Here is an 8,651-nt window from a genome sequence, read left to right as displayed (position 1 = left end):
AGAATTTGTATCCCTGAAAAATTATCTTTAAGACCCATTGGTCCTTTGCTACAGAAAGCCAATTTTCTTTGCAGTGGGAGAGCCTTCCTCCTAGTTTTTGGTGAGTGAAAAGAGGGCAGAGGGGAGAGGAAGTCATTGAGAGTTTTTCCCATAGAGGGATGGCTTAGAACTCCCTGCCTTTGGAATGGAAGTGGTGCACTGTTTGGTTGCCTGCTGTCCCTGGGATAGGAGTCTGGGTGGTCTGTCCCTCTGGGTCTTACCTTGCCCCTGTCTGATAGGTGCAGGAAAGGACCAGTGTTTTGAGGGAAACTTCCTGCTGAGAAGTACACAAAAAAAGCTCAAGCCTTCACAAACAGGTGCTGGATTTATTTTTCAAACTGCAAGTAAATGCTTTTGTTATATCGCTTTTGCTATATCCAGCACCTGTTTGTGAAGGCTTGAGCTTTTTTGTGTACTTCTTGTTTTTTTTTTGGTTTTGTGGATTTACAATTCCTGCTGAACCTAGGAGTTTGTACCTGAAGGAAATTTTTTACTGTTTGCATAGATTTTGTTTTGCCTTCCATCTTTTTAAGCACCTCTTCTGCTTTTACTCCAAACAAGCGGTCCTTATCCAAGGGTGCATCAAGTAATTTAGATTTGACATGATCAAGGAGAGGGTGTTCCTTCCACCATGCATGTCACCTGACACTGCTGCCCTGCTCGAGGCTTCTAGGGCATCATATCCAGAGTGTAATGAGTGTTTAGCCACTTGACAGATAGAGTGCAGTAAATCTGCTAACTCTTTCGAATTGGCACAGTCAGGAAAGGTTGAAATATTTTGTTTTAATAGTTCCAAAGTGTGTTGTTGATATTTTAACATGTGGAACTGACAGTTGAGTGCTCTGATAGCTAATGTTGCAGAGGTGTATACTTTTTTACCCCATCTGTCCAGACCTCTGGAGTCCTTTCCAGAAAGAACAGGATTCTTTGCAGAATTAGCCTTAGCTCCTGTTGGTCCCTGTGTAATGACCTCTGGGTCTGCAGCAGGATTTCTGTTCAGGTATTTGTGAGAATCTGGTACTCTGTAATACCTGTCAGGTTTTCTGGGAGCAGTGGGAGGGCATCAGGAGTTAAGCAGGATTCACGGAAGACATCATCAACCACCTCTAAGGTTGGAGGGATGGCCAAGGGTCTGTGCTGGGGCAGGTCTAGAAACTCTATATATTTTTTTAGACTGAGGGAAGTCCTGATATTCCCAGTGGAAATGTTCCCTGAGGGTGTGAAAGGTTTCCCCAAAGGAAAGATCTTCTGGTGAGGAGGCAGAAGGAATGGATTCCTCTGCATCAGAATCCTCATAAGCAGTCAGAGGTTGCTGTTCCTCTTCAAAATCTGAATAATCAGATGCCTCAGAATCCTGTCCTGTCAGTATTTCAGGAGAAAAGTCTCTTTTCCTTTTAGAAGGTGTTGTCTAAGTACCCCTGATAAGGGTGATAAGATCCTCCACCATTTTTAAGCATTTGAGCTTGGGGTGGTGGAGCAGGAGTAACATGGTGGCCAGTGGTAGTTTTCCTAGGAGTGGCCTTGCCTCTAGGCCTAAGAGTATCCATCGATCTGAGAGAAACGGTAGTAGGAGGAGAAGACTTTGTTTTTTTGCTTAGATTTGGTAGTGCAAAAAACCTCCTTGGAAGCTGGTGCCTGCATCGTGGCTCCAGACCCAACCAAGTCAGAGACAAGCAAAGGCTTGGAAGATGAAGCAGATTTCTGTGTCATACTGGACTCCGGAAAGGGTCTCAGTAGAGGCCTGCAAAGGTATCGAGCCAGACATCAGGGGCTGCTAAGGCACCTCATTGAATTCCAGAGAATTGATGACCTGCTTAGCGGTAGAGTCGTAGGAAGGCTTAGCTTTGTGTGGTCTGTCTCTATCTTTATCCTTATGTTTTTTCAGAATTTCTATGGATTGTTGGCTGATGGACACCATTTTGGAATGCAAAGACGGAAGATGAAAATACCTGGCTACAATAAAAACTCTACGACAAATGGTTCTCACGTTAAAGAGGACACAGAACCAGCAACGGGGGACATCATGGTCTGGGCCTAAACAAGTGACGCAGTATGAATGGAAGTCTCAGTGTGGTATTTGCTTTTCAGAGGTGAGACAATTAACTTTTTCAGACATCAGTAAGTACAAGAAAAAAGGATCCCCAGCAGGGTACTTAGCTTTAGACATTTCCAGCTGTAATTCAAACTCTGGTAGTGACCGACCGGCACACTTGCAAACTGCTTCTGCTACGGACTGCACGGCAAGAAAGACTGATGCAATGGCGTCGGCTGCCTTCCTTTATAGCACTAACAACCTGATGTCAGGCAGAAAGCCACAGCAGCCAACGCAGAAAAACATTGACTCTCGTATTTGGGCCAGCCGAGAGCTGCCACAGCAGGGATAACCCACAGGTGATGACTGCAACAGTGAAACATGAAGAACATCATGTGTTTCCTTAAACTTATCCCGAGTATCAGTGATGCATATCAGAAAAAAATTAAACCCTACAAAGTCTCAAACCCAGGACCCTGTCAACTACAGCACAGTGCTTTAGCCCACTAGGCCACTCAGCTTTGAAGTAGAACAGGTGTGTCCATAAACATATCCTTATTGCCAATGACACACTGTTTGTACATATACTTGGAAATGACAGCATTCTTGGGACTGTGATATAGACACCAAACCAGTACACAGCCAAATAAATGTTGATGGATGTACGTGAGCCCTAGGATATCAGGTAGAGCTGACAATTGCACAGACTATTGCGGAATGTCCACAGTTGTGCCACCTATGTTTGGCATGGCTGCCCCACAACCTATGCTGTGTGCTGAAGTACTGTCAAGTCAGTACGCACTGAGATTAGAAAATCATGACAGACAGTTCAGTGTCACATGTCATACCCATCCGAGCACACATGTTCATGCGAATTCTGTGTAACAGACTATATGCAAGCACATATGTCTTGCAAATACATCTGTATAGTATTGAATCAACAGCTCAATCTGTTAAATTCCTAGCATGCATAACATTTTGCCACACACAGTCCTGGCTTCTATTCCAGTGTGTTGCATGTCAAGTACATAGTTGTCAAAACAATTAAATCACTGAGCCGTGCAATATTAAGCAGAACTGGTTGCTGCTATTGCAGTCACTGCCACCCATATTAGCATGGCAAAGCCCTGTAGGTTGTGACACACTTCAAAAATATGTATAGGTGTCCTAAATGTTGCCTACCACTCTCTGGATGGCACTATTAAATAACATATGCACCAGAGGCACATGCCTCACCAGGATGGTTATGGGTACCCTCACCCTGGCTATACTGTCACAACGGATCTGACACTGCTCCCACACTCACATATACAGCTTGCTGTCCCTCAATGTGTTCACAATCCCCAGTATAACTCCTGGGCAGAATGCAGCAGCTGCAGCCTGCAACATATGCATCAGCATGTTCACTTACCTGCTACAGACCTACCATACCTCTCAAACACCTAGAACAGGGAATCCACACAACACCCATACCTAAAGGAGTGGGGGTGGTGGTCAAGTGACAGGTACAGGTGTGTAAGTCTTGCCCTACAAACAAACACAGCTGACAGATCAGTGGCTACTGCAGCAGCATGCATATTCTGATGCAAATGACGTATGACACTCACATCTGTCTGTCTCCTTACTGACCTCAACCCACATTGTTAAACAGTAAATTGCCACATAACAGAATGTCTATTTACAATGGCCAAACATAACATGCAAAATTGTGGACATACCACATAAATCCAAACAGTGGACCATATTTCTACCTACCCTCTGTGATGCTGTAGTCCCCACACCTCGATAATGTCCTTCCCACAGGCAGGAAAAGGGCCAAGGCCTGAAATACAGCATTGTGTTGCCATGCCATTGGCTAATGAAAATGCAACCCAGCTGTTCTGAATGCAATTAACAAGTCTGAGCCATAGATTGGTGCACAGGCAATCACCTGTTCATAAGCATTACCTTCTACATGCAAGCTGCTGCCTATGGTACACAGGTCTGTGACTATCTCTATGGAGACAGACTGCACTATCCTAGCATTATACCACAGGATTTCTGCACATAAAGGAGTAAAGCACTATACCAGGTATGTAATAGAATTCCCCATGTAATTTAATGCAGATGGGGGGATGCAGTCATGGGAAATAGGGGTTACACCATTAGTTACAGGTCTACCACTTGAGGTAGCTTCCCCTATGTGGACTAGGTGGGTTCTGTCAGTGCGCTACCCATCTGGTAACATATGGACTGATGCCTAGTTGGGAGCATACATCTATTATGAACAAGTGGGAAATACTGGCAAAGTCTTTGGCCAGGTCAAGGTAGGCAGTTTGCACTGTCTCCCCCTCTTCCATGGCTTTGGTGACTGTGTCAAAGAGGTCAAGCAAATGTAATAGACATGATCTCCCCTTGACAAAGCCTAACTGTATGTGATCGAGTGTGTGGAGGTCTCCAATGTCCTTGTTAATGAGGTTCATTATAAACTGTTCCATGGCTTTGCAGATCAGCCTAGTTAGGCTAATGGGTCTATAATGTGCCGGACTGGTGGACGCACCACCTTAGTGTAAAGGGGTCACAGTGGGTGTCCTCCACTCAGCTGAAACAAAGGCGGTATTCAGCCGTTGGTTGAATACAGTGCCTTCTGGTGCTGCAACGTCATGCTTGGGGTCATGTAGGATGCATCCTGTGATGTCCTCAGCTCCCATGGTGGATGTATACCGTGACTTTGAGATGGCACTGATGACCTGTTTCCTACATATTTGGGGAAGGGGGCAGGTATTGTGGATGTCCTGATGTACTGATTGGGGGGAGAGCAGGTGAAGCTTATAATGACCCTGTCAGACATCAAGTATGCCACACCTACAGCACTTGTATATCTGGTTTCCTTGACCACCACTACTGAACAGATCTAAGTGCATCCTTTGCTGTTACAGGGATATGTGAGGAAGGAGACAGGATTGTCTGCAGTGGATGTCATCAATGTGGGCTCAGGGTTTGCTTTGCAGGACTACTAAAGTGCTCTTATTTGCTTGTGCAGGCTAAGGAGACATTGCTTCAAATTGGGCACCTGCTCCTTCTTTGTCTCGAACAGCAGTATGTCATCCCTGTTATACACACTACTTATTGCAGATGTCCACTAGACAGGTTTACATATCCTTGCAGAGGATGATATAGTCCTGTCGGGTATACCTGAATCCATGCATCTATACAAATGCACATATAGTGTTTTTATGTATTTTTGGATATTGGTGCCAGTTCCTACAGAGGGGGTGGGGGATGTGAAGCTGTTTATACCATCCCTCAGGAGGCTGTATTCAACTCTGGAGTTATTTGTATGTCTGACCCTAGCTAGATGTGTATTATGTGAGATGGTGACTGCAAACGTGGCTGCTTTATGGTTGGTTTGATCACGGAGGATGATAATGTAGGGGTGCTGCAGTGGTTACCGATTTTGTTTAATATCAACTCCAACAGACCTTCACCTTCACAAGAGGTGAAGGTCTGTTGGTGCTGCAGTGGCTACCCATTTTGTTTAATATCAACTCCAACCAACCTTCACCTCTTGTGGGGGTAGCACCTAGCTGCTCCAAGGTGTTTGCATTTCCACTGTTGATGGATCTCTGGGCATTTGTGTACTGGCATGTGTACATCCAGCAGTGTATGTTTGGGTAGTTAAAATCATCCAGGATCAGGGAACATACTCGAATCCTGATAGAGTTGATCAGGTCCATATAGGCAGAACGGGCTTTCTAGTCACATGTGGGGGCCGGTAGTTACCTATGCTTTGAATAGGTGTCTTTGCACTGGTTAGCTGCTCCTGCAGTGTCTCCTGTGCATCTTACTGTTTGAATTGCCTGGAGTTGTGTATGTCTTTCATATATAGTGAAACCCCACACCCCATGGCTTTACTGCCCACACCTTGGGATATGACTGTATGATAGCATGGTTGACCATGTGAGGCTGGGGTCTCTCTGTAGCTTTGAACCACATGTCTGTGACTGCACAGATGTCAGCATTTCACAGGGTTAAGACTGCTTGCAATGAGTGCAGATTCATGTTTAGACCCCCTAGTGTTTAGCGGCATGGCCTTCACTTTGTGATGTCCTGTCAGTTGTATGTTGGAAGTGTTAACCTCACCACATTTCCTAATGAAGGCATTATGGGGGTGGTAAGAACCATTGCCAGATGCCTGAAGGTCAGTTGAGACAGATGGAGGCCTTCCCTGGCAAAGCATCTTGGTCTGTTGATCATATCATCCCAGGATGTCAGGTACTGGATCCTCCTGGAATGGCACCAGAAACTAAGCCAATTGTTAAGGCCAATCATTTCCTGATTGGATTGTGGCATCCTTCTGGGTGACAGCGAAATGCTACATAAGGCTAGGGACATACCTGCCTGGGACACATAATCAGCATGCTCAATCATGTCTCACTGCATATAGTCCATCATGGACTGTGACAGACTCATAACAGTACCTGTTGTTGAGAGACAGCAGTGCGTATGTGATGTGGCAGATTCTGGCACCTGATAGACAAGTATCTGTGACCTTCCCCATATACAGCCTGGTGAGAGGCACATTTGTTTGTCTCACAATGGAGTCTCCTATGACTAACATGTTTGATTAATGGTGATGTCTTTGTTGCTGTGGGACACAGATGTGTAGCTATAGGTGGTATGTGCTGTGGAGGGCTGTGGAGTTCATGTGTGTCTTTGCCTCTGAGGTCTCCTTTGTATATGTATGTTGAGGACCTCTGCATATGTGGGCATGTGTTGTGTAGGTGTAGGTGTGGGTGTGGGTGGTGTGTGAGGTGTACTGATTGTGTTGACAACGTGTTTGGTGCCACATATGCAGGCTTGAGAGGGAGACAGTATGGACTGTAGGTTCCTAATGTCATTTCATCTGTCACAAATTGTGTTCCTTGGTGGTGTTTGTAGATGGTTCGTGTACATGAGGCAGTTGCTACACTGTGCCAGGATGCCCATATCAACCAGACTGGCAGGGGAAGCTGTAGGATATTGTCAAGCCACATTTTTCAGAATCTGAGGGAGGAAGGCCAGGGAGACCTAAGGGCTAAACTAAAACTAAAACTAAAGTAGGAAGCTGACACTAGTGCATACAATGTAGACAGGCAATAAACAAGCAGTAATAGTTGCAACCAAAAAGATGCAGTTGAACACCTTAGAGAACATGCAGCATCTAGCAGGAAACAGCAAGATCAGGAGGTTAATGCATGATGTAATGCCACTATGTTGCTGACAGCCACAACATACTATGGTGACAGATGGTGGGGTATGATATGGAGGGCCTGCAACACAACAACCACTCTCAGCCACAGAGGAGTTCCTTGCAAACATAGGTTCGGCCACCAGCTCACAAAGATCCATCACCCCACATGTTGTGGTGGTGGGTGGCACAGCTTCCACAGTGGAGGAGCATCCAGGTAAGCCTCCTGTGGTCATCACTTTAATACTGTAGCAGTCACAGTGGCAGCCTCTGCATACCTGTAGACAGATGTTAGGTCACTGTGTATTGGGGGGTCTGTAATGCACACTTGTGCACACTTATTGTGAATGTCAGCAATCTTCTGGGCAGTATCACAGTTTGTACTGTACATGTTATATGCACATATTCTGTACCAATGCCACATTTGTATCTGCTCATGATATCCTTCCCCACAATTCCATTGATACCTCTGGTGTGGCCGGAGTCTATCACTATGTAGCAGGTGATTGTGACACTGTTTTGTTATGTCTCACCTTTACCTTAGGCATGTTAAGGGCTGCAGTTTGCCATGGACACAACTGTTAAGCTTAGCCATATTGCAATACCTGTATGTTCAGTTGTGCAGGGGTTCACTGCAGTGCATTACATCGGTAATCACAGTAGCATATTTACAGGAGGTGTAACATATTTGAAGGAATTTTTGTGGAGGTCTAGGCAGTGTACTATAGGGGGCTATTACTATGGTGGACATGGGTGCACTGTCTGTTAGGTGAAGGTCCATCACATACACTGACATGTCGCTTATCTCACTCATGTATAGTACTGGCAACATTAACTGGATGTAGCTGCACTACATGTTGGTAAGGGCCTGTCTTATCTGTGTCTGTTGTGGTCTGCATGTGTGTTGTGCATGGGATCATTAATAAGGTGTGGTATATAGAATGCATTTGTGGCACCTCACCTGTATGTGTATTTGTGTGTGTGTGTTTGTGTGTGGATCAGAAGACATAATAGTGCAGAAATTACTATAGTCATGTTGTCTTCCTCCTCACAGGTGACCATGTGGGTTGGAGTCTGTCTACCTCACAACCTGATGTCAGTGTCTCATTGGACTCTGAAGATGATGGTGGCCATAGTGAGGCACAGGTGGGGTTGTTGGGGGCTGAATTTGTCCCATGGGTTGACATCCCACTTTCTACCCCAATGTCCCTGAACACAGCCAGTATGCCCACACATACCCAGTCCCCTGTGGCCACAGATATTGGACAGTCAGAGGGTGGTGACATCAAACAGGAGTATGCCACTGAGTAGAGCTGGAGTTTCTTTAACCGGACAGCATATGGCATCTGTTTGAGCCCTTTGATCCTCTTG

Source organism: Protopterus annectens, chromosome 1.part2 (assembly GCF_019279795.1).
Source record: "Protopterus annectens isolate FY-2018-M chromosome 1.part2, PAN1.0, whole genome shotgun sequence".
Classification (NCBI taxonomy): domain Eukaryota; kingdom Metazoa; phylum Chordata; order Ceratodontiformes; family Protopteridae; genus Protopterus; species Protopterus annectens.
Note: the sequence above shows the minus strand (reverse complement) of the source record.